The following is a 25,413-nucleotide window of genomic DNA, read 5'->3' on the forward strand; positions in this document are numbered from 1 at the left end:
ACACAGCATTTCTGGGAAATCCCTTGGCAAACTAGCTCTGGAACAATATGTAGTACTTAAATTTTTTCTGATTGGCCTTTGGCAGTTGCAACTCAATAATAAAATAACATTAATCTGGATCAGTCCGGATAAATTTATCACTGATTGCAACAAACAGTGTCATTGGACTATGTACTGTGGCATGTTTAAACTTCTTATGTCAAAGTGTCCTCACTGGGTAGTTACAGAACACTTTGGTGTCTGAATCCCTTTGGCAAAGCCAATAAAATAAGTTATCACCAGATTATCTACTTTCTGAAAAACTAAAGGTGGCAACTGAAATAAAATCCTAGGAACCATGTCTAGCACCAAAAGACAACAATGTAGATAGTTCTCAAATGAAGCATAACTATAGCAACCTCTAGGTATGGCTGTTAATTCTCTAGTGAAGAGCGAGATAAACTTAAAATCATGCTGCATGCATAACTGATTAAATATCTGTAAAGCTTACAAATGTCCTTTCACTAGTGAAGGTATAGTGCACTAAACAGCTGTAATTATAGAGCTCAAAAATAACATGAAAAAGCTGATTCTTTTTATGGCTTTGTGATGTTCTGTACCTCAGGGGAACACTTAGCAACCCCATGTTCATCCTTATAATAAGTTTGTGTGGTCTCTAATGCAAAGTTTGTCAAGTCAGGTGTCTTCGGAAGGCTCATGATATACTGAGCATTGTTGTTATGGTAATGTTATAGTAATGTTATAGGTTGTAATTTCATGTATATAGTTATGAGGCTGAAAATGTGTCCTCATGGCTTAAAGCAGGTCCAGCAAAAACTCCCCAGAAGCAGAGGGGCAGTTCACACCTCATCAGGGCATGTATGGGACAAACCCAGCCTAGCCTCACAGGAACAAAGGACACTGGCCTAGGCAACAACAAAGGATCTGTTGGACTCTGGAGTGAGCCACCACCTTCCTTTGGTCAGTTTGGGACTGCAATGAGGTAATGCTTACCTGACTCTGCAGTGGGGGACGGGTGGTGGCAGAGGAGGGTAAAGCCAAGAGTGAAGAAAGGACATGATAAAAGGCAGAGAAGTTTGCCATGCTCTTCCTCTCTCTTCCACCTCCATCTACAGACATCACCACCAAGAGACTGAAGTGCTGATCAAAGGGGTGAGCCTAGCTGAAGGGCAACCAGCCAGCCTGTGGTGAGACACATCTAAGTTTGTAAGGGGATTGAAAGTGTTAAGATCAGTTTAGAATGCATTTTGCTTTTGTTTCATTTGACCAAATCTGACTTGTTATGCTTTGACTTATAATCACTTTAAATCTATCTTTGTAGTTAATAAATGTTTGTTTATTCTACCTGAAGCAGTGCATTTGGTTTGAAGCATGTCAGAGACTCCCCTTGGGATAACAAGCCTGGTACATATCAATTTCTTTGTTAAACTGATGAACTCATATAAGCTTGCAGTGTTCAGTGGGCATAACTGGACACTGCAAGATGGAGGTTCCTAGGGTTCTGTCTGGGACCAGAGATATTGGCTAGTGTCATTCAGTTGCACAATCCAAGCAGTTTACATACCAGAGGCTGTGTGTGAACAGCCCAGGGGTGTGGGTTCTCATAGCAGAGCAGGGTAAGGCTGGCTCCCAGAGTCAAGGATTGGAGTGACCTAGCAGATCACCAGTCCAGATAACACCAGAGGGGAATGTCACAGGCTTACTGGGTGTCTGCCATAGGATGAATTTCTTGTGGAAAATTTCAGCCAAATATACAGCTGTTACTGATGACGAGGATAGGGAAAAATGTATTGGTTTGGACATGTAAAAAAAAATGGTTACCTTTTCTTTAAAAACTCTAGCGCTCCCATGCTTTGGAGCAGGGATCTGAAATATGGCAGGGGATGGCCATTGAGTCGGGGGGTGCTTGTAGTCATCTCTATGGAAATCTCCCCCAAATTTTACCAAGTTATAAATCTGTTGGTGTATCTTGGATGCTTGTTGCAGATTGTTAAGTGCTTAAGGCACAGACTGTCCTCTTAGGTGTTTCATACAGCACCTCATAGGGCCTCAGTCCTGACTTAAGCACTACTGCAATAAAAAATATTTCCCATGTGTGATTTGTTATAATGAAATCTAAAGGCTATAGCTAAAATGCATTCAAAATGGTAAACTCAGACAACCAGCTTTGTGATCTGCAAGTGAATGTGGCCTGATGGCTTTTCAGCATGACTGCTAATTACATTTTGAGAAATCAATTGGCTGACGTGCTGCCTAACATTATGAAAAGGGAAGGGCAATATCTTATGGAATTGACTTCTCTCTATAGAGAAATCTAAGATAACTCCCCACCAATTTTTGGGATGAAGGAAGCTTGGTGTTGCAGAGGATCTTGACTTTGCTGTCAACTAAGAATATTTTGGTGGTTAAAATGTCAAGTGTGTGTCTACCCTGACAGGTGACATTGTGAAAATGATGTAGAAAGTCAGTTACTTTTTCTCCATTTTTATTATTGTAGGACTTCCAAATGGAGCACAGCTGAGAGTAAGTGGAATTTTAAGGGCTTATCTACACGGGCAAGTTTCTGTGCAGTAAAGCAGCTTTTTGTGCTCAAACTGCCAACGTGTATACGCTGCCAAGCCACTTTGTGCGCAGAAACTCCTCAGATGCAGCGCTGCAAAAAACCCACCTCGATGAGAGTCGTAAGGCTATTTGCACAAAGGCTCCAGCACTCTATTGTCAATGTAGACACTTGATTGCTTTCTGGGCTGTAATTGGCCTCTGGAGTAGGTGACCAGGTATCTAGTTTTGGACCAGAACACCGGATCCAAAAGGGATCCTGGCGGCTCCAGTCAGTAATGCTGAGCAGGTTGTTGAAAGTCTGCTTTGTGCGGTGCTGCAGCGAGGCCGGCAGGCTCCCTGCTAACTGCTGCGCCGTGGACGGCATGGCTCCTGGGTCAGGAAGCAGCTGGCATGTCTGCCTCCTAGCTGTAGGGGCTGCCGGGGGGGGGAACTGTGCGCTGCCCCATCCCCCACCCTCAGGTTCAGCTCCCATTGGCTGGGTCAGAGCATGGGAGGAACTAGTGCCATTCGCGAGCGCTCAGCAGGCGGCTGTTGAGGGGTTGCGTGCTGCGTGCCTCTCCCGCTGTTGACCGGCCCTCTTCTCCTCAGGCTTGTCGTGTGGCTGGGCTTGAGCTGCAGCAAATCGCGGCCTGTTGACCCATCACCAGCACCCAGGGGTTGCATCCCTCCTCATTCCAACCCCCCATCCCCCCATCCCTCTCTCTGCATTCCTCCCCGTCCTACCCCCCCACACCCCCATCCCCTGTCATTGCATCGCTCCCCGTCCCAACCCCCGGCAACCCCATCCCCCTCACTGCATTCCTCCCTGTCCCACCCCCCCATCCTGCGTCATTGCATCCCTCCCTGTCCCAACCCCCCGCACTCCATCCCCGTCATCGCATTGCTCCCCGTCCCAACCCATCCTGCCCCCCACACCTACCCATCCCAGCCCTGTGCCCCATACAGCGCTCTCCCACCATCCTCTCCATCCCCCAGAGCTACCACCCCATGTTCTTCACCCCGCACACCCCTGCATCCCATTTACCTCCATACACTGCTGCACTCCAATTATGTCCCTATATGACCCTGTGCCCTGCAATCCTCATGCACGTGTAGCCTTCTGCCTCCCCTGCATCCCCATCCACCCCACACCCTCTCCTCTCATCTTCACTGCCCCCTCTCTACTCTGCTCTTGTCCTTGGCCTGTTTTCCTCTCTCCTCCACCCCCACCCCATCTTTTCCATTCCAGCCCACCTTCCTCCCTGTCCAGCTGGGTGATTTAGGCAGCCCCTGGAAAAGTGTATGCAAAAGTGTCTCTGTGTAGGCAAGTGTGTGCATGCATGCTTTGTAAGAGACTGTGTGTCTTTGTGTAGGGAGGTGCATGTATTGCCGCATGTGTGTATACCTGTGTGAATAAAATTTGCAGCCTAACTCTTTGACTTTTATTCCTTTTGCTGGTTTACGCACAAAAATATTGATGACATAAAATGTGTGTATTCGTTTCATAATAAGTTTTTAAAAGAGAAGGGAACGCTAAAAGAAATGTATATATTTCTTAAAAAGTGAATGCTGTTGACTAGTAATTGCAGAAGAGCCAATGTATCATACATTTCTCCCCACCTTTGTCTAGCTACATTATAAACTCTTTATTGCAGATTCTCTCTTTTTATGTGTCCAGCACGTACCACCCTGGAGCCCTGATCTTAGTTGGGGTCTCTAGGCACTAAATGACAATTGTAATAATAAAGGAAGTATATGTGTTAGTGCATGCTAGATGTGTACACATGAATGCACATGTGTATCTGCATGTAGGTGTGGGAGTCAGTTTCTACAGATTTATTTTTATAGGTATCTGGACAGGTGTGCATTTCTGTGGTTGTGCTCTGTGGATTTGTATTTGGGATACAGGAGGTGTGCCTTTAAGGGACCCATTGCAGCTGTGATAATGTGTGGTCCTAATTCCACAAGTAAAATTACAATATAGGCATTTATGAACTAAAAATATATTTATTGGTGCATCATTTCCACAAGTTACCACCATTGACAAATGTGAACTGTCGGGCATTTTCTCATAGATGGAACAGAATTGTTGCACCAATGTTGCGTTATACAAAGCATTTATACGGATGATGTGACATGAACAAATCAGGTTTTGTACTTGTCAAGAGCAGTATCTGACAAGTTATTAAGAAAATAGAGCTAAGGGGGAGCAGATTCTTAGTTTCCCTTTTGGATGACACATTATCCCCTGAGAAAGTAAAATTGGTCCTCAATTTCTGTTTTACAAGTTATAGTCTTACTAGCTGTCTTACACACCTGCATTTGAAGCTTAAATTCACTTTGACCTATTCACACTTTTGTCATTAATCCATTTTGGAGAGCAACACTAGCATGTAGAATTATATGTATATGGCACTGGTGAAACAATACTGGAATACTGCATCTGTTTCTGATGTCTACATTTTAAATAGGATGTTGAAAAACTGGAGAGGGTATGGAAGAGAGCCACAAAGATAATTTGAGGACTACAGAAAATGCTTTACCGTAAGAGGCTTAAAGGTTTCAATATGTTTAGTTTATCAAAAAGAAGACTGAGAGGTGACTTGATTACTGTGTAAAAGTATCTTCATGGGGAAGTAATATCAGATACCTCAGGGCTCCTTAATTTAGCAGAGAAAGGCATAAAAAAGAAGTCTGGAAGCTGAAGCCAGAAAAAATTCAAATTAGAAATAAGGCACACATTTTTATCAGTGACAGTGATTAACAATTGGAACAAATTACAGTGGGAAGTGGTGGGTTCTCCATCTCATAAGGTCTTTAAATCAAGACTAGATGCACTTCTGGAAGATATGCTTTAGCCAAACATAAGCTATTTAACAAGTTATTGGACTCAGTACATGCATGATGCAGGAAAAAAAGAACAGAAGTATAAATTTAAGTACTTTCAATTGGCACTCTCATTAAAAATATTTTTGTTTTATATTGTTTGTATCTTCTTTACATTTCAGAAGTTTAAAAAGTTTAATTTTCCAGTAGCGTTTAAACTCTCTTCCTGGTGAGGTGAAGAGTATCTGAATCACACATTGCATCTCCTACATTCAAACTGTTGCAGCTCCTGGCCTTCTCCTGGTGCCTGTTTAGGCCTTGTAGTGAAAATGAACATGTGAGCAAGGATGGGGGGAGAGCAAGTGACAGAAGGAGGGGGGATGGAGTGAAGGGGGGCAGGACCTTGGGAAGGGGCGGGGCACGGGTAGGACCTTGGGGAAGAGGCAGGGCAGGGGCTTCAGTTTTCTGGAATTAGAAAGTTGGCAACCCTACTCCAGAACTGTCCCATAATGCCTCAAGTGACCGCTGTGCTCATTGTTTTGAACTCGGCTGCGCGGAGACAGGCACCCCTCCCCTTTCAAAGCACTGTTTCTGACAGCCATTGCATGTTGTGCTGATCTGCTCTGGGACACAAAGCAAACCATTAATGTGGAATGCTCGTGCTGTTGAACAGAGGCAGGGGTGTGTGTGTGTGTGTGTGTGAGAGAGAGAGAGAGAGAGGGAGTGATTGCTGCGCAGACCCAGGGAGGGAGGTGGGGACTGATGTCAGGGTTTACCCTGCTCCCTGCCTCAGGACGGGTTGCTTCTGCTGCTGTCTGAACTTACAAGACAGCGTGCTGACACACTCTCTGTCCCCCAAAACACACTGTCTCTCTCCTGCACTCCGTACACTCACACATTCCCCCCCCTTCAGTTGTAAAGCAGCTGGCAATGTAGTAGGATGCCCATGGAGCAATGGGATTGGGAAACCTGCATCATGTGACGCTGTGCCTGCCTCAGGAGGCACTGCAAACCCTTCCCAGAGCACCCTGCAGCCAGTTGTACAGCTACCACAATGCACTGCTGTCTTTGCTGTTGCAAGAGCTGCTAATGTGGATGCGCTCCAGCGAAACAAGGAGCACAGTGTGAACATGCAATAGCAGTTTAATTCCAGCATTTTAATAACAGTGGTCAGAGACGAAAAGCAAGAAAGCCTAGCAGTAGCCTGTGAACTCAGTGTGCAAAAAGCTAGAGTGAGGGCTTTTGGGTCTGGTGTTGGCTAAAAGGACTTGGGGGTGCAAGCTAAGAATTGCTCTGTTTGTTCTTGGTTCCTCCTGCATTCAGAGAAGCAGGTCTTTGCATATTCCTTGTCAAAAAACAAGATTGCATCAAATATCAGACTCTATCAATTATTATTTCCAACTGGAACATCCCCAGGCCCTTGAAATTTGGCTAACCTTTTGGGTTTAAAAGGAGCAACATTATGTAGGTAAGCCTTAGATGTCTGTTGATAGTTAAACATTGTTATCTGGAACCCAACTGTGTCCATTTGGTGTCCTCATTCATAAGGAGGAGTTATCTTTGATCTCTACACACCATTAAGAGAATTTGGTGTAAACAAGTTATACTTGTGAAAACCCAGTGAAGACCATGAAGTTGCTCAGATGTAAGTGAGCATGTGAATGGTTTACAGAACCTTAATTGGAGGAGGTGTGGCAGAAAGAAAGACCTTAGCTTAACTCTAGAAAAGTTGATTTTTTTTGTTTGCATGGCTAAAAACAAAAAAGCTACTTTGCATTTTGAGACAAAGGGACAGCACAGCACCTCTTTCTCTGCAGACAAGTCTAAATTTCTTCTGCTGTCTGTTGCAACTTTAGCTTTTAAAACCAAAACGCTTTTCCCCATTCTTTCTTCCCTCTTAAGATTATCATGGTGGATAATCAGCTGAACATGAGCTCCCAGAGCAATGCTGTGGCCAAAATGGCAAATAGGGAAATCTTGAGTAGGAGGACAGATGTTTTTTAACCTATGTATTTGGCATTGGTGCAAGAGCTGCTGGAAAACTGTTTCCAGTTCTGGTGCCCACAATTAAAGAAGAATGAAAAAGTTGTGGTGGATTCTCCATCACTGACAATTTATAAATCACGATTGAATGTTTTTTTAAAGGATATATTCTATGGATTATTTTGGGGAAGTTCTGTGGTCTGGGTTACACAGGAGGTCAGATTAGATTATCACAGTAGTCCATTTTGGTCTTGGAATCTATGAATCTTCAAGGGACAAAATTTCCAGACCTTGGTTTCCAGAAAGAGATTACTCCCTGATCTTCCCTTCATTAGTATCCCTTTCCCACGTGAAATGAGAGCAGGCTAAATTGAGAATGCTAGAGACAAGAGGTGCTCTCAGTGAAGGCTTGTGCCACGTCTGTTCCAAGCCTGCCAACCTTCATTTGTATGGAGCAACATGCTCAATATGGATGGCCTCTCCCGTCCGATAGTCTGTGACTATCAGACTGGGGCAGTAATGGTTGCACCAGTAACCCATTAAGGTATACAATTATCATTGATCAGGAATTTTTTTATGAATACATCTCCAAGTCTCTTAGATTTCATGATCTAATGCAGTGATTCTCAACCAGGGGTATGCATACCCTGGGGGTATGCAGAGGTCTTCCAGGGGTATGTCAACCCATCTAGATATTTGCCTAGTTTTATAACAGGCCACATAAAAGTACTAGCGAGATCAGTACAAACTAAAATTTCATACAGGCTGACTTGTTTATACTGCTCTATATACTATATTAAAAGGTAACATAACATGCGTATACACACTATATTAGATGTGCATTTTATGTCATTTACTTATGTGTGCAAGCATGTTAATGAGGTTGAAGTTGTCATAGTGTATGCGGTTGTAATGTAAAAATGGTTCAATTTTTAAAATGAGGAGCTGGAAGCGGCGGAAGTGGCGACAGTGATAAATTGTAAGAAATTGAAAATGACTGCAAAAAAACCCCCACCCCATCATCAGTTCTGCGAGGAATATATTGCTTTTGGATTCAGATCTACAAATAGTGATCCATCTCAAGCTGTGTGTTTCCTTTGTGGGCATTTGCATTGACATTTGAAGACAAAAGACCCTGTGCATGCAGGTAAGTCAGTAGAAGTTTTACAAAGAAAGCTTTCTGAGTTCCAGACTTGTCAGCCTAAAATGAAAAAAGCTTCAACTATTTCTAGAAAAGCACTAGAAGCTTCATACACTGTTTCCCTTGTAGCAAAATCAAAGAACCCATATAATGCACTTACAGAAGCTCCAGGGAAAAGCCACTCCAATAGGTAATTTGAGTCAGCTGACAAAAAGGCTAGCATCCTTTGACCTGATATTACCAAATGGAAAGTTTGTGCTTTTCTCTATACTTTCTGCCATATACTTACTATTTATATTACCAGACCTGGCAAAAGTGCACTAATATACCAGCTTAACTGATGGGGGAATTATATGTTAGTGCTACATATCTCCTTCAGCTGCTAAATGTAGATTATACACTTATGTGCCAAAAATAAAAAAGCAACACTATTTTGCTGGAATATTAATAAATAATTCAAGAGAATTTGGGTAGTATGGAAAGCAGTGTTCCATACCAAACAGCAACCATTTCGTACATGTAGCGAAATCATGGATCTTTGCCAAATGTGTAAGTAAAACATAAATCTGACAGCCATTCCAAAACTGCCATTGATCTCAACAGAAGCAGCATTTGAGCCTACATAGACATGCCAGTTAAGCAAGTCAAAACCATTCAAATCAAAAGTAATAAATGGATAAAATTTCAAGCACAGGTTATTTGCAATGAGCTTTGCAAACATATTGAAGAATTAATTAAAACCAAACTTAAGATATCCAATCACCCATTGACAATTAACACAGAGAGAAGATTGACCAAATTATTATAGCAATTATTTCCCAAACATTAACCCTTACTACCGATTAAAAGAAGTAATTCTGCTGATCCCCTAACATTCTGCTGATTCCCTACATTACAAGGATTTTTTTTCAGACTCCCGTGTCAAAGCTTATTGCAATTTCTCATGACTGTGCAAAGGTAAGACCAGTGTATTGACACCTAATATAATAGTTCATTAATGTCGGTTTGGGCAATGATTCAGCAGCTGTCTGACATTAAATGTCATTTTCTACTTCCTTTCTTCTCCAGGATAAACATGTCAAAAGTTCCACAGCCATGCAGGTAAGTAAAGGAAATTTGTAGCCTTGTAGATAAACCAAGCAAATAAGATCACTAGGACCTAAAAAGCGGAATCACCGACCAAACAAATGCTACTAGGTTAACCTTTTAACTGCTGAGCATGAGTTCAACTCCTGTGCAGCAATTCCATTTTCCGACTGTCTCAAGAGCTTCTGGCCATTTGATGTGGATGTACCGGACATGACTTGGACTTCAGTGATTAGGATGAAGCAGAGCTATCTGCCATAGGACATGGTTCTTGAAAAGTCAGTAGTATGTTGAAATCCAGCATAGATAAGCAGAGAAAGCTTCACCTAATTCATGTTCTGTGAAATAATTTGACATTTTGTATCCAATTGGTCCTGCTAATTTGTCCACAAATAGCAGCAAAACAGACAACCTTCTTCCGTATTTAGTCTTTAATCAGAAATGCCAATTTTGACTGTTGTCCTGGTGGCCTTGCTCTGAATTCTGCAGGCAGTCTCTCCAAGTTGGGCTTTTGCATGCTGATGGGATACTCTGATGAAACATGCTCTGCTCGGCTGTTCTGAGCATATTGGATCATCAAATCTGACACTTTTACCCAAATAATAAGTTGACACATTAACATTAACAAACAAAATAAGCTGGTTATGAATGCAGTCTTAGAGAAGCCTAGAGCCCACTACTTCAGGTGCAAATTAATCCTCTTAATTTTCAAATCTTGGCGTTCAAATGAACGTATCCCCATTTATTAGGCCCAGAAACTGGAAGCACTGGAGAGTCTCAGTTTAAACAGGCAATATACAGTTATTATAAGTACATTAGGTTGAGTGATTATTCTGCTGTCATAATGGAGCAGGAGACAGTAAGTTAGGAAATGGCTAAAGATTGAAGTTTACATTGGCAAAAAACAATTTAAACAGACTGTGGAGAGGACAAGCAACACCACCAGGGGGCCTTTAAACACATGACATATTGACCATGGCTTAAGAGTCAACTGATAAGAGCCAGCATGTCCTTTTTTAGGATGCTAATTAAATCACACTGGACTAGAGTCATCCGATGAAGTGAGCTGTAGCTCACAAAAGCTTATGCTCTAATAAATTTGTTAGTCTCTAAGGTGCCACAAGTACTGCTTTTCTTTGAGTATGAGGAAGGTGGCAGTCAAACTCGTACTCAGCTAAAATATTTGCTGTTGATCATGTGGTAGGTAAGGGGAACGATTGCCCCCCGCGTGAGGCTGGTAGTGCAGCTATCCTCCACCAGAGGGGGAAGCAGCTTTAAGTTGCATAATAGGTCCATAAAAAGAAAAGGAGTACTTGTGGCACCTTAGAGACTAACAAATTTATTAGAGCATAAGCTTTCGTGAGCTACAGCTCACTTCATCGGATGCATCCGATGAAGTGAGCTGTAGCTCACAAAAGCTTATGCTCAAATAAATTTGTTAGTCTCTAAGGTGCCACAAGTACTCCTTTTCTTTTTGCGAATACAGACTAACACGGCTGCTACTCTGAAATAGGTCCATAGAAGCCTTGACAGTATAAACTACTTGCATGTATTGAATCAATAGGCCTCTCATGTGATCTAGCTCTGTTCCTGGTTTTACTCCAGCCCAACCCACTTTCTGGGCCAATTAAAAGTCTTAGCTTCTCAGTACATAGAGTGAGAGGGAAGCTGATAGCTTGGGTTCCCCTGGTTCTCAGGCCACATGGGTAGCTTACAAACTGGGCTCTTTCCACGGGAATGAAAAAGACCCCAAGGTACAGTAACACATTTGTTACTGGCGGTGACTGTTAATTATTAAATAAAACTGTAAAAAAAACTTAAATTGTTTCTTTAACCTGTAAATCAGACTTCTTTGAAAGCTTATTTACTACAAATTCTAGTTAGTCTGAACACTGTCTAGTTAGTGGTCACTCTTCTACACTGATAGCTAATTACACATCTAATGCAGACTCCCAATGAAACACAGTTCCTGATCAATTTCCAGAGAAGAGGCAAACTCTCAAATTACCTTTATTACATAAATTACATCACATTTCTTCTCACTTGAGCAATTCAGGAGTTATTTCTTTGCTTTCAGAGAAGCCTTCGATCTGCTTCCCGATGAGAGAAGATGTTTTTATTCTTTCCTGGCAGCAGAGCAGGTTTTTTTTTAGCCAATCTGATCAAAAAGTTCATCAGTTGATGTGGTATCTCCAGTGAGATTGATGGCTGGATAAACTACAAATCAAATTACCAAGTGTGAAGTGCTGTTGGAAACAATGCAGAAAGGCAAATATATTACTGAATAAAAAGTGTTCGTTGAACAAGTTAAAATAAAGTCCTGCTAACACTGCATAAATGTGCCAAATATTCTGTCTCTTAAATAAAGCCTCGCTGGAAAGGAACACTTTGCTACCACATAACTCTTCATCCCTCAATATCTCCCTGCCTTGTTTACCCCTCTAAAAATGTGCAAATATAAATGCAAGATTCACAACAAATATGAATAGTATTTAATACTAACAAATCTAGCCTTCTTTTTATTAAAACCTCAGAGTGGAAGTTGTTTGTAACTGAAAGTTCTGTAACTCTGAACAAAACATTATGGTGGTTCTTTCAAAAGTTTACAACTGAAGATTGGCTTAATACAGCTCTGAAAATTTACTAGATAGAAGAAAAAAGCTGCTTTTAACCATCTTAATTTAAATGAAATAAGCACAGAAAAGTTTCCTTGTTGAATCTTTTTTTAAACTTTCCCTTACTTTATTTTTAGTAGTTTACCTTTAACACAGTACTGTACTGTATTTATTTTTTTTTATTTTATTTTTTTATCTCTGCTGCTGCCTGATTTTGTATTTCCGGTTCCAAATGCCATGTATGGTTGATGGGTCAGTTCATAACTCTGAAGTTCTACGGCATACAAATTGCTATTTTGCCAGCTATTGAAATGTAGTGAAGATGGCAGTGCCAAAGAGTAGCTGGCCCCTTAAGACTCTCAGTAACAAGCTCTGCTAAAAAGAATAAGCCAGCAGATATCCATCTTGGGATAATTGATTGCCTAAGTATCTGGGGAGTAGTTAATTAGCTAAGGAATACCTGGGCCTTTTAAAGGGTTATATAAGCTCAGGGAGGAGAAAACCCAGTGAGAAAGTAGGTAGGGAAAGAATGCCTCAGGGGAACTGACTAGGAGACTACTCCCAGTGGGGTCTCCCCAGAGAACAGGGGTGAGAGGCTGCCAAGGACAGAGCTATGAATGCCAAGTTTCAGAGAAACCTGGTCCCAATGGAAAGACTTTACCAGGCAGCAGCAACCCTAGACCAAAGAAATGTTATGGTGTGAACTCTCCGTGGACCTTGACTCAAGCAGAGAGACTCATTCCCAGATGAGGACAAGATGCCCTTCTCCTGAAAGGGGTTCTGCATTAAGGGGCCTGGACAGAAGTGGGGTTGATAGACTAAAGTTAATGCAGCCCCTTTCCTGCCTAGCTGGGATGCTGGAGTGGAAGTTTATTTGTATAATGTTCTGCCTTTGGGTTAAATAACTGAAGGGGCACTGTTCAATATACATAGTCCTCATTGGACTTATTGAAAGGCCAGTAGGGGAAACTGAGGCAGACATAATTGCAGTGCTGCACCAAGCTGCCATGGGGATGTTCCAGGGTTGAAGGCCCCCATTACAGGCAGCCATTCAATATGGTAACAGTTCATTAAAGAGCTGTTAAACTAAAACTATAGAATACAACTATATCAATATTCAAGAATATAACTATCAGCAGGATGCTACATGTATTGTGGTCATTAAGCAATTGATTTGTGGGGGTGTGTGTGCATGCCTACTTTTAGATAGATCACCATTTGGAAGTGATCTGGAAGCAGTGTCACTTAAGGTGACCAGACAGCAAATGTGAAAAATTGGGATGGGGGTGGGGGGTAATAGGAGCCTATATAAGAAAAAGACCCAAAAATCGGGACTGTCCCTGTAAAACTGGGACATCTGGTCACCCTAGTGCCACTGAATTAGAACCCAGCATGCTCTTAAATTGATATATTACTCACCTGGGTAGGAAGAAAGATACTTGCTAATCACCAGTACCTTTTCCTGTCGTGCTTTGGTTTACTTCTACGGTCTCCCATCCAAACAGTGGCCAGTCTGAGTCCTACTTTTCTTAGATTATAGCTGACTATAGTATGGCTAGCTACGGTCAGTAGCCACATCTTAAAGGTTGTTCTTGTGTAACAAACCCAACTTGCCGTGCTCAAAGGCACCAATCTGAGAACAAATTAATGATAGGTAAAGCTAATTCTTTTATATGTAGCTAGATGTAACAATGTGGAAAAAAAACCCCTCAGTTTACAAAGTATATTTTATACTATATATTCTATTCTATCTTAAACTCAACTCTTGCATTTCACTAACAATAATAGCAAAAAGTGAAATTTATTTAAAAAAAGGAAAGACTGTTTTTTCACTGATCATCTGACCAAGTTGGTTATAATTGAGCTGACTGATGTAGTTATTCATTGTAATAAGCTTTTATCCTTCTCTGGCTATGCCAATTCCCAGAAATGTGGCAAGTGGTTCTTCTGCACACAATTTAGATTACTAGTAAACATGTCCATCTGTTCAATATTTTCCTTCCAGCATAATTTTGACTCTGTGGGTAAAAGCAATTGACTGAGGGCGGTACACAAGAAGTATATATACTCTTACAGGCTCTGTCCTTTTACTATAAAACTTCATAGGAAATCAGTTGTAATTTGTTCTATCAGAATACACAATGAAGAACCTACATGGCCAGTGATGTAGCTATGTGTAAATTGAATAGAAATTGGTGCTCAGATGCAGTTCTTGGTCCAAATTCTCTGACCATGGAAGTGACTGCGGTTCCATTGACTCATTTGCAGAGATAGGTTTCAGAGTAGCAGCCGTATTAGTCTGTATTCGCAAAAAGAAAAGGAGTACTTGTGGCACCTTAAAGACTAACAAATTTATTTGAGCATAAGCTTTCGTGAGCTACAGCTCACTTCATAAAGAGCTCACTTCACTTTTTGCAGAGATAGTGACTCAATTTCATCTCATGCTTTTTTAGTCTAAAAGGTGGGTGTGTCTCTCTCTCTCTAATCTCTTAGTCCCACTCCCCCAAGAGACAAGATACTGAGGAATGCATTGGAGCTAGCAAATTTAGTGGAAGCAAGGCCAACCTGCTGTTTGTTACCAGTTTCAGAAGAAGTATGCCAGAATAGCTGAGCTCTCCAAACAGCCATAAACCAAGACCAAAGGAATAAATGGCTATCAGGAAATGGTTGGTTTTAGTACCATTAATCCTAAACACCTTTTTAAACCTCTTCTCACTTCAAGGGGTAATGTGGTGTTGTCGTTGCTTGATGGGCTGTCTGTTCTTTCATTTAAATCCAGCCCAGATCATCACTCTTTCAAACAACCCAAAAAGAGAGGAGGATTAGAGTTACAGGATACATTAAAAACACAAATAAGGACTTAGTGCTACCCCCATACAGCCAGCTCAGAAGAATCCTACCATACTGTCATAACCAAAATCCTGACTGGGACAAATTCTTAAATCTGAAGGGTAGAATACTAGATAAAAGTATTTGCCAATCTGTGTGGAAAATAGGACACAAGGAGATAAACAGGTGCAGCTCCAAAACACTAGAATATCCAGCCTTGACATATTCTTACATTTATTACTGGTTGTAGATGTAGGAATGACAGCCTTGAAGACTTATGCTATTTGACCACAGGTAAGGGCACCATGGGCAACAGCACGATGCATTTCCTACACTGCCTTGAGCCTTCTCTAAGGTAAGAGCCATAGGAGCTATTCAGTTCTATATGACATAAATAGACCTTGACGTTTGTGCTAAGCATAACAACAATAGCATGTACACAAGCATTAACCAACTTAGTCATTACTAATCTGGGTTTGATTTAAACCAGTAACATACCTTCGTCTGTCCCACTACCAAAATGCTGAGTCATCCAGGCCCACCTGTTTAGGTAACAAATTATTTAGGGGTAATGAAAGTAGTAGCGTGGTGATAACTTTCTCATATGGTAAGTGTCCTGTAGCATCATCAAAATGTAGATAGAGGAGGGGATTTCAACTACAAAACTTGTCTGTTAACCTTTATGTAAAGCAGGGGATACAATTAAAAACAGTAACGTCCATGCATTAGTTCACTTCTTAAAAGTTCTCAAACATCACCAGACAATCCTTGTTTGGGGTAAATGGCAATAACGAAGTCCACAGATTTGGAGTTTTAATTTCCCCTCTGTTATATTAAACTAGGTTTTACATCAGTCCTTCCAAGTGTAGTGGCGTAAATCCACACTCTAATACTTTAGGTAATAAATATATTAAAGGTTTTAGAGTAGCAGCCGTGTTAGTCTGTATTCGCAAAAAGAAAAGGAGCACTTGCGGCACCTTAGAGACTAACAAATTTATTTGAGCATAAGCTTTTGCGAGCTACAGCTCACTTCATTAGAGGTAGTCAGTGGAAAATACAGTGGGGAGATTGAAGTGAGCTGTAGCTCACGAAAGCTTATGCTCAAATAAATTTGTTAGTCTCTAAGGTGCCACAAGTACTCCTTTTTGCAAATATATTAAAGAACACTTGGAACTTGATGCTATGTTGGAATCCACTGGATGAACCCTTGCACTACTGCACAGTCCCACTTACATGAAAAGCCTCATCATAGCAGAGGGATATTGCTCAGGTGCAGGGATATGAACTAGAGGAAGACAGCACAGAATCAGGGCCTTGGATTATTAGTGTACCTAAAGAAAGCTATCCAAAACCCTTTATTTTAAATGGCCTAGGTTATTAAAGATACTTGTATGGACTCCTGCAATGGACCATGTGAGCCCTTTATTCATGTGTGGTTTTTGTTTAATATTTAAGAGAGTACTTTTTTGTCATAGCAACAGCAGCACTGTTTGCTTTTGATACATATGCGTCAGTGCTGTCAGAAATAAAGAACTGACTGTACAGAAACCAGAAGCTCTTCATTCTTAGTTTCTCAACTGCCTAATTCAACCTTCTATTGAGCAACCATTTTTTTAACAGATCCTTGGTTTTTCTCTGTCGTTACTTTCATGCAGTATCATAAATAGTGTTTCCTTACTTAATGTAAGAGACTGGGCTCTACATGGAGACCCTACCCACAAACTTTTCTGCCTTTCTAGGCTACGCAGTTTGAGTATACAGTAGATTGATGGTTTTGAGAGAAAGGCAGGCCTATGGCAGAAACCTAAATACATAAACCAGTCTTTTATTGACCCAAACTGCACTGAGTTGCAGAACAGGCTCAATGAGTATAGGTCAGTACACAAACACCCTTTGCAAATCACTGAGTCTAGATCAGGCAGCTGCCATTACTACTGTAGCTGCCTGGGCAGGCTATAATCTAGAAGGTGGAATCTATAAGCTTTACAGTTGTAGTTCTCCTTCTCCTGCCACCAGCAGGCATCCTCAAGAAGAGAGAGGGAAATTGCTCTGAAGGCCACAATAGTTAATGAGAACCAGTATGTGGAGAGAGTGGTAGGATAGTATTTGATCCACTATTGTTATAGTAAATTAATGCCTTCAAGTAATTGTAGGTGAGGATCTACCAGCTAAAAAGAATCAAGGACTCCTTACACTCTTGTCCTAAAGGCAACAGGGAAGGTGATACCATTAGTTAAATGGAGATCTCCCAGCAGAGGACTCAGATGTATTTGTAGCTAGATTCAAGCTCTATGACTATAAAATGCAGTGAGAACAAGATAAATATTTTCAATAAATGTGCAGAGCAAAAGTGTAAGCATCAACTTCTTCATGTAAGGTTTAGGTCTTGTAATGGTTCAGTCCATAATGTATGGCTATTCCTTTCCATGTGGAATGTTCACAATAAAGATTTCTGGTCAAAGAAGCAGCATTCCTATTCCAGTCACATTGAACAAGCCCATGGTTTGGTCACATTGCAACATCAGACCAGGGTAAGGTGGTGTTGTCAAAACAGCTTCTATATCAAAAGGTGACAAGTTGTGTTAACAACATATCTGCAGAGAAATGTGAAACTCCAGAAGTTGTAGACGGGAAATAATACAGCTAAGCCCTGGAAGTTGTATTGTCAGTGCATTGCATGTGGTATCTGGCAACTTCCCAGGGGAGCTCTGTAGGGACAAAAGTTAAATTATTTCTATTTATCTAGTGTTCCTGTCCTCCACTTCAGTAACATGCTCCAAAGTTGGCATTCTTATAATGATTAATTTTCTGCCAAAGAGTTTATTACAAGAAACCTGTCCCCTGGTTTTTAGTAAGCAGCGTAGTATAGCTCTGTCAGTCCCAGGACATTAGAGAGACAAGGCGGGTGAGGTAGTATCTTTTATTTGACCAACTTCTGATGATGAGATAGATGAGCTTTTGAGCCACACTGAGCTCTTCTTCAGGGCTGGGATCCAAATTTTTTAAGCAGTCCCGGGTTTCATGGCTCTGCCTTACCACCTGCAAGGCTAAAATAGCCAAAGGTGACTGGTGATTCTGTGTGCCTCTCTTTCCAGCTGTACAACACGAGACCTGTAAAAGGGGTCAGACTTTTAGAGTGTCAATGCTTAGCATTCTCTGAAAACCAGACCCCTTTGAAGGTTATTTAACACATTTGAAAATGTAGTTCCAAGAGTCCAGAGGACAAGATGACTATTTCATCTCTGACATAAAAGAGGTGATGGCCTTGGAAGAATACAGCATCTGCAACTGCCATTTAGATCTGAGAGAAAAAAGTTCACCTCAATGACATATGGGGTAAGATGAGAATTGATTTTTGCATCTCAGGGCAAAATTAAAAGCCTTGCCCCAGTAATTGAACCCTGTGCTTCATTTGTGGAAGCTGAAGAAGGCTAAGTAATAGAGATATGAGGGAAGAATTAGGCCTGCAGAGTGAAAGTTGTCATAGATAGGTTTTTCACTTGAAGTGTTCAATCCTAGAAATTGTTCTCAGTAGATATAAAAGTAAATGATTAGAATGCAGATGTTTCAGGTCAGCACTGAAGTTTTCAGTGAAACCAAAGATGGTGTTTAGATGATGCCTAGCTCTAATGTTCTAATACCTTACTTGTGGATAACTGTTGCTTATGTTCACACAACAGTTTACCCTCCCCGCCCTCGAGAATCCTGGTAAGACCTATACCCAGGATCAGTGTCAGAGCTATAACAGGTTCAATGATAACATTATTTGTCCCTTGTGGAAACTGAAATATGATAAACTTTGAAATAGGATAAACTTTGAAGGGCAACTTGGAGACCTATTATCACATGAATGGAAACAATCTTGGCTGATTGTGAATTGGAAAAATAAATAAAAGCAGTAGCTGTTACTGTGAGAACCTTTTAATCGAGCTCAGGAAGGAATGTCCTGGGCTATTATGATTACACCTTCAAACTACTGGAACTTTTGTTCGACAAGTACGTGAGGGATTTTCCATGTAAGACCTGAGATGGTAAACTTATATTATTCAGTGCAGCTGCAGGCTTACTCCAGGTGTTGATTTAAAAGGTGATAAAAAAGAAAGATGGTGAGATCTTTAAATACATAACTGAGCTTTGCTTGTTTTTTTTTTTTTTTTTTTTGTATATACACAAAAAGCCTATTAAATTCCTGTAATAAAGTGCAGGCAACACTGAAGGAATTTACAGGTGTCTTGTTTCTTTCACTGTACATCTTTTTCAATAGATACATTCAAGACATTGAATGGCTTTGGTTACAGAAGATATCAAAGCTTCTTTTGGTTTGTAAACTGAGATCAAGTTGTGGGGTACACTGATGCTTGCTGTTGTTCTCAGGTGGGTTATTTATTAAAATTATTAAACGCACAGACCACCACTGAATAATTTTTTGTATGTTGTATTTTGGGATGTGGCAGAGTCCAAACAAACTCTCAACATTATTTACTCTTTTTGCCACCAGGGCCTTTGACTTAACATATATCTTTTTCTCTCCTGTTGAAACTGTAGGATGCAATATAATGGAAATATGAACTTTACTTGACTGGAATCAAATGATTCATAAAATAAAGCCAAAAGCAAAACAGAACAATTTGAGAGTGGAAGATGAAATAACATTTGAGTCAAAATATGTGATATTGCCGAGGACCTGGAATTAGTGAAATGAAGATAAATATCTGCCTTTACTTTTGTGCAGCTTTCTTCCTCACCCTGTTCATCTACATGTTTTCACATATATAATATGCATTTAGGGATTGACTTTCAGGCTTCTGTTCTTTGTGGGTGCAGTGGCTTATTTCAAAAGTGTTAGCAGCTTGCTTTCTGATACCTAATATTTTGTGGCATGTAGTTGCTATGTCAAAGAGGCAAGGCAAGATAATACATTCCCTTAAGCTGTGTTCAGTAACCAGTTTGTGTCATAATATAGCCAAAAGGACCGACGAACAAAGATGGTGAATCTGGGCTGAAGGAAAGTATTCCTTTGTCTCATGCACTGGACTTGCCACTTTCTCCTGCCTCATTGGCACAGTGTCTAACTTTGCCCACTCATATCTCTTACTACCATATACTTTGAACATTCCAGCTAGGCAGAACATAACTATTTATCTTCATAACTCAACAACACACATTGTTTATCCACATATGTTTCAGGGGTTTGAAGATAAGATATTAATGTTTTGCCTAGTTGGAATATTTGAAATGTATGGTGGTGAAAGCTGTGAGTAGGAAGGTATGATAATGGTGAGACCTACTGCTTTTTATTGTAAGTCTGTGTATCTCCAAGGCTGAATGGGAAGGAATGAAGAAATTCCGGAACAAAACTAAGTCTGTTCTCAGATCTCCTTGATAGAGCATGGATTTGATGTTTCTCTCTCCCCGTGGGAGTCTATCAGGGTGGAGAACAGAAGACAATGAGAATAAAACTATCAATTACACACAAGAGCAGCATTTTTTCTTTTAATTATAGGATGGAAATCTCTTAGTTATTTGCAGCTAGAAAAGGAAACAGGAAGACAAAAAGCTAACTCATAACAACTCCTAAGAAAAATCACTTGTACTGCATATTCCTGTACACCACTGAAAGGACCATTATAATGTTTCCAGCAGGGGGCTGAGTGGCTGCAGTTTTGGAACTGATCAGAGGATGACATGATAGACAACTTTCTTTGTTCTTCCTGGCCAGTTAGATTGCTTTGAGAATGAATTAGTGCAGAGCTATTTTGGGTGAGCAAAAAGAGGCAAAGTGAGAGAGACAACTGTTTGGCCAGAAGAGAGAGAAGGAGGGTGTGCATACCAGCCCTGCAAAAGGGAAGGAAAGGCAAGTACCCAGTTAAAGGTATACAAGCAGCCTGTTAAGTGAAAAACAATGTGGGATAAGTATGGAATATCCTGATGGAAAGCTCGGCCTAGGCACCACAACAGCTGCTAGTTCAAAAGGAGAGACGCCAAATTGTGGGGAGAGTCTGAAGGTCAAATCGGAGACGTGCATCACAGACAACGCTTATAGTCTTCAGGATCCTAGTGTGGGGAAGGACTAGTAACCAAAGGGTGTGGTTCTGATTGGAAAATGAAGAGATACTTCGATTAAATCTGGTATGGACCAGTAGGATTCACTGTAATTATTTAATTATTGGATTGGCCAATTGTGTTATAGCCCTAACCTATTCACTATCTATCTAACAGCAAGGGCAACATCTCTGAAGTAAATTACCCTCATTTTTACCTATCTTGTATCTTGCCCTGACTCTGTGTAAAGGTGGTTGCTTTCATTTTTAACCCCAGTATGGTAGAGTCAATCTTGAGAGAACCCAGCAGGTGTTAATTACTGAGGTGGTTCTCATACATGCAACGGCAAGAGCCTTTGTGGTTTCTGCTATGGCTGTCAAGACCACCAATGCTAACACACTTTTGTGCACCGCCACAAAGGGTGGTCAGGCTCAGGCTCGTGACCCAGGATGGAGCCATTTACAAAGCTTAAATATCAGGTGGGGTAATCAAATCATTCTTCAGGGCAGAAGCTCACTACCACCAGGTTGTCATTGAAAGCCATTTTCCCCTAGATGCATCAGAGACAAGTCTCCAGGTGTTAGGGTTTTATGTGCCTTCTCCAACAAGAGGCTTAGAATGCTGCTGGAAGCATGCTAATGAAGTTAATGGACCATGTTCCCATTCTGATAGATAAAAACTATGATCCTAGAGCCCTATAACCCATACTCAAACTATCAGGGTAGAAGGAATTACCTTTTCTGGAAGCCTGAAGGCTTGGTAGTATCATATTCAAATAAATCTTAAGTACAAATAGGGTGGCATTAAACACTTGATCACGTGAGCATGAACTTTAAAGTAAGAAATTGGGATTTCTGGAGTTATTAAAAAACTGTCAATACACCAGTTCACCAATGGTGCAATTTCCTAGTTAACAGCAATTAAGTTGTGCCACAAATGTTCTCTGCCTTAATTTACAATTATCAACTTACCACAGACCTTCTGTAAACATTTTGCTTATGTTGGCCAGTGATGCAGTCCTTACACTGTCAAAATTCACTGTCAGTTACAAATAAATCTAGGTAAAGAAAAATTAAATATTTCTTCATGAAAATGAGGCACCCATGCAACCACACTGAATATACTGTATTAAAATAGTTTTTCTTGGTTAAATGGTAGCAAAAAAAAAAACCCCTGTAAAATATTCCCCTTAAGTTAAATAAAGTGCCATCCCTTTTAGTATCAAATGAGTACATTACATGAAATTTTTCATTGATGCATTTAAAGTATTAATAGCTAGGACCCTATTGTGGTAACTGCAACTATTAATTGATGTGTATATATACTCATGCGGCAGCGGTGAAGCATTGTTGTATCTAGCTCAAAATAGACTAGACTTGAATTGCTTTTCTGTGCTCCTCAGATAGGCACAATATTCAATAAGCAAAGTTCAATTTTACCTAAAATATTATCTCTTTTCATTATAGATGCTTTATTCACAGCTTTTATCTTGATTCATTGTCTGTGAAGATCATCCTTAGAAATACCATCAAAGAAGAAGTCCTCAATAAAGATGGGATTTCTGCTTCTCTTTATAACAGTGTTTCTTTGTTTCTGAACTTTCCCTGGCACAAGAGAGAAGGTGATGCAACAGCTAATCCTTTTAGGTTTCACAAGTACATCATATAAGCCTTCAGCACTTATCAGACAGTCTCAGCCTTCTGCTTTCAGGACAGTAGTCAGAGAACAGTCTCAAGATTCTTCTTCTATCAAGAAACACTGTACACACACTTCTAAGTCTCTCTCTGACATTAGTAAAATCCTGGGGAAAGATGGGTGACTGTGACCCAGGATGAGCTTTGTGTGCTTGAGCACTCACATAAACTTGCCAAAGACCGCCTATTGGGATTGGGGCTGCTGTCTGTGGAGCTGTCTTCATCTGTGGATAAGGAGTTTTTCCTTAGCATGCTGGATTTGCTTTCTGCATTTAAAGTCCTGCAGAGGAGTCCCTCTGGGCTCTGGATTGTAAATAAAGAGCAGGATCTGGGAAGGAATCTTTTGAGAAGTGAAGAGGTGAAAGGGGAAGAGTCAGTGGAGGAAACAGTATCACAGTCACAAGTGTCTTGTCCTGGCATGTGTGGATGCCTAGAAGAGAGTCTGGTGGTGGTAGAGCTGGTGATGCTGGAATCTACTCCTTTGAGGTAGATTCTGGAACTTGGCAGCAACAGTAGGCAGGACATAAAACAACTGCATGGGTCATTGTGGAAAATACTCTCCTTTCTTCTGGTATGGGGACTCTCCAGCAAAGTGCAAAATCCATAGGACGTCTGCACCTTGGGGAAATGGATGAGGGCAAGTGCTGCCTCTGACTGTGGGTCTGAGTTGGTGCTTTCTTCCATTGAAATGAAGTTATTAGCAATTTCAGTGGAGAGGATATGTGGCAGCTGTGTGCTGGGGTTATGAACAGTTTCACAATGAGGGTGCAGGTTGGTCTCTGCATAGGACTGGATGCAGGAGCTGGGATCCCTTGCAGAGTGGGAACTAATCAATCTGGATGGGATGCAGAATTCTGGAATCCTGTCTGGAGTTAAGATGTTGGGAGAAGCAGCCATTGCCCTCCGGGCTCTATTCCAGTAGCAAACTCCTTCTTTTCCTAACATGTTTGGCTCTGAAGCCTTGCTGAGTTTCTCCAAGCACCACATCAGTAACAGTTTGTGATACACACAGCTATTGTACAGGAGGAGAGATCTGTCCTAGCGGAAAGACTGGTCACTGGAACCTGCAACACAGGAAAAGTAAGATAAGGATCACTTGCTGCTTTTCATAAAAGCCAGCAGCCACTAATGGTCCGGAGGGAGGCAGAATTAAACGCTGCATCAGGAGGAACCAGCTACCGACTTCATAGTTAGGGAAGGAGACTTAAAAAAAAAAAAAAGCCTGAGTGCGATTTTAAATGAATTGAAGCAAAATCACAAATGTAAAGAATTAATGAGGGAGCCTTCCTCTGTAGTGGTGCGACTTGACAGGTGCCTCTAGTTTAGGTCACTTTTCCTGAATCACTAACTTGGTTGAAGGACTTTTCTTTGTCCAAAATGGCAGCAATCACTTGGCTGCTGCTAAATGGCATTTAACAAATGCCATCACTTAAAAGCTTTTGACTTTTTAATTTATAAGAAGTAAACACCGCACTTGACTTCCAATACACGTAACTTGAATCTTAAAGCATACTAGTCTAATGACATTTCTGATGTGCTGTTAGAATGGGTGCATGTTGTACAATTTAAGGAGTACCTACCTCTAATTCTTTAAATGCAGTGAGACAGTCCCTGCTAGTGCCACTTAGATGGGACACTGCAGTAGATGTTCAAATTGTAGTTCTGCTGCAGTTCAGCTAAACAACTGGTTCGGCTTTATAAAGGCTGATAGAAGTGGTCAGCTCAGACAGGAGACCATCACCAGTGGAGACCTGCTCTCTTTCAGGCAGCACACATCCTCAGTTGCCACTCTCAAGATGAGGTGTTATATGCCACAGCAACAAACTGCAAGCCCCACCCTCAGACAGGCTTCCAGTGAGCTTACATGCAGTTCAGTTCATCTACTGCTGCAGCTACACAATATAAGAGCCTCGTTCAGAGCCAGTGCACACCCTTTCTTGTGTAACTTGTTTAGGTTTGTTTTTAGTTGCTTGCATTTTTTAAAAAGACAGTATGACTATGTCTAGAGCAAATATAAAAGGAAATATGGTAAAAAGGTGTGGATGTCGTAATGATGATGCTTCCTGCAAAGAATGGTAATTAGATTATCTAAGTGCCTAGGGAAGGTAAGAGGAGAGAAATGGCAAGATGACTGGTACTGATGGAACTAGTATCAGAGGGAAGGCTAAATTGCAACAGAGCACAGAATTTCATTGCAGTTGCCAGTGAAAAAAAACTACCTATAAACAGAAATGACACTAACAGCCACCCCAAAGATCCAGAATTTAGCCCAGCAGTTTCCAAATTGTGTAAGGAGAGATGGCTGGTTATATTTGTGTTGGCCGTCCACTTAGTATCCAGCTGCTAACTTGAATTCAAAACCACTTAAAGAAAAACCCACTTAATACCGTTCTAATATTTTCTATCTAAGTAACTGCTGGTCAGCATAGGCACAGGCAGCAATTGTCAAAAGGAGTGTTGGGATTGCAGTACAAGGGACGTTTGCAGTGGAACACTTTGGCAACTTTGCTCCGTTCACTCTGAACCACACTCTTCTATGAATGGTGTCTCTGTTTTCCAAGGCTGATTGGAGTATGGGGTAGTTGCCATATGGGGTACCATACTTGCTTACGGGTCATGCTAAATGCCGATTCCAGCTGGTCCGACAGCTCCACCA

At 41.1% G+C, this 25,413-nt stretch overlaps 1 long non-coding RNA gene and 1 pseudogene across 1 annotated transcript; both read right to left on the reverse strand.

Moving 5' to 3' along the window:
* Window positions 1–11,554: 11,554 nt before the first annotated feature.
* On the reverse strand, window positions 11,555–15,509 carry LOC122455399. Its single transcript, XR_006274899.1, has 2 exons — window positions 13,612–15,509; window positions 11,555–11,823 (listed from the first exon to the last, which is right to left on the reverse strand). It is a non-coding gene; the product is annotated as an uncharacterized LOC122455399 (long non-coding RNA).
* Window positions 15,510–16,084: 575 nt separating this feature from the next.
* Window positions 16,085–25,413, reverse strand: part of LOC119862296 — a 32,445-nt pseudogene continuing 23,116 nt past the window's right edge.

The sequence above is a fragment of the Dermochelys coriacea genome, chromosome 10 (assembly GCF_009764565.3).
Source record: "Dermochelys coriacea isolate rDerCor1 chromosome 10, rDerCor1.pri.v4, whole genome shotgun sequence".
Lineage (NCBI taxonomy): Eukaryota > Metazoa > Chordata > Testudines > Dermochelyidae > Dermochelys > Dermochelys coriacea.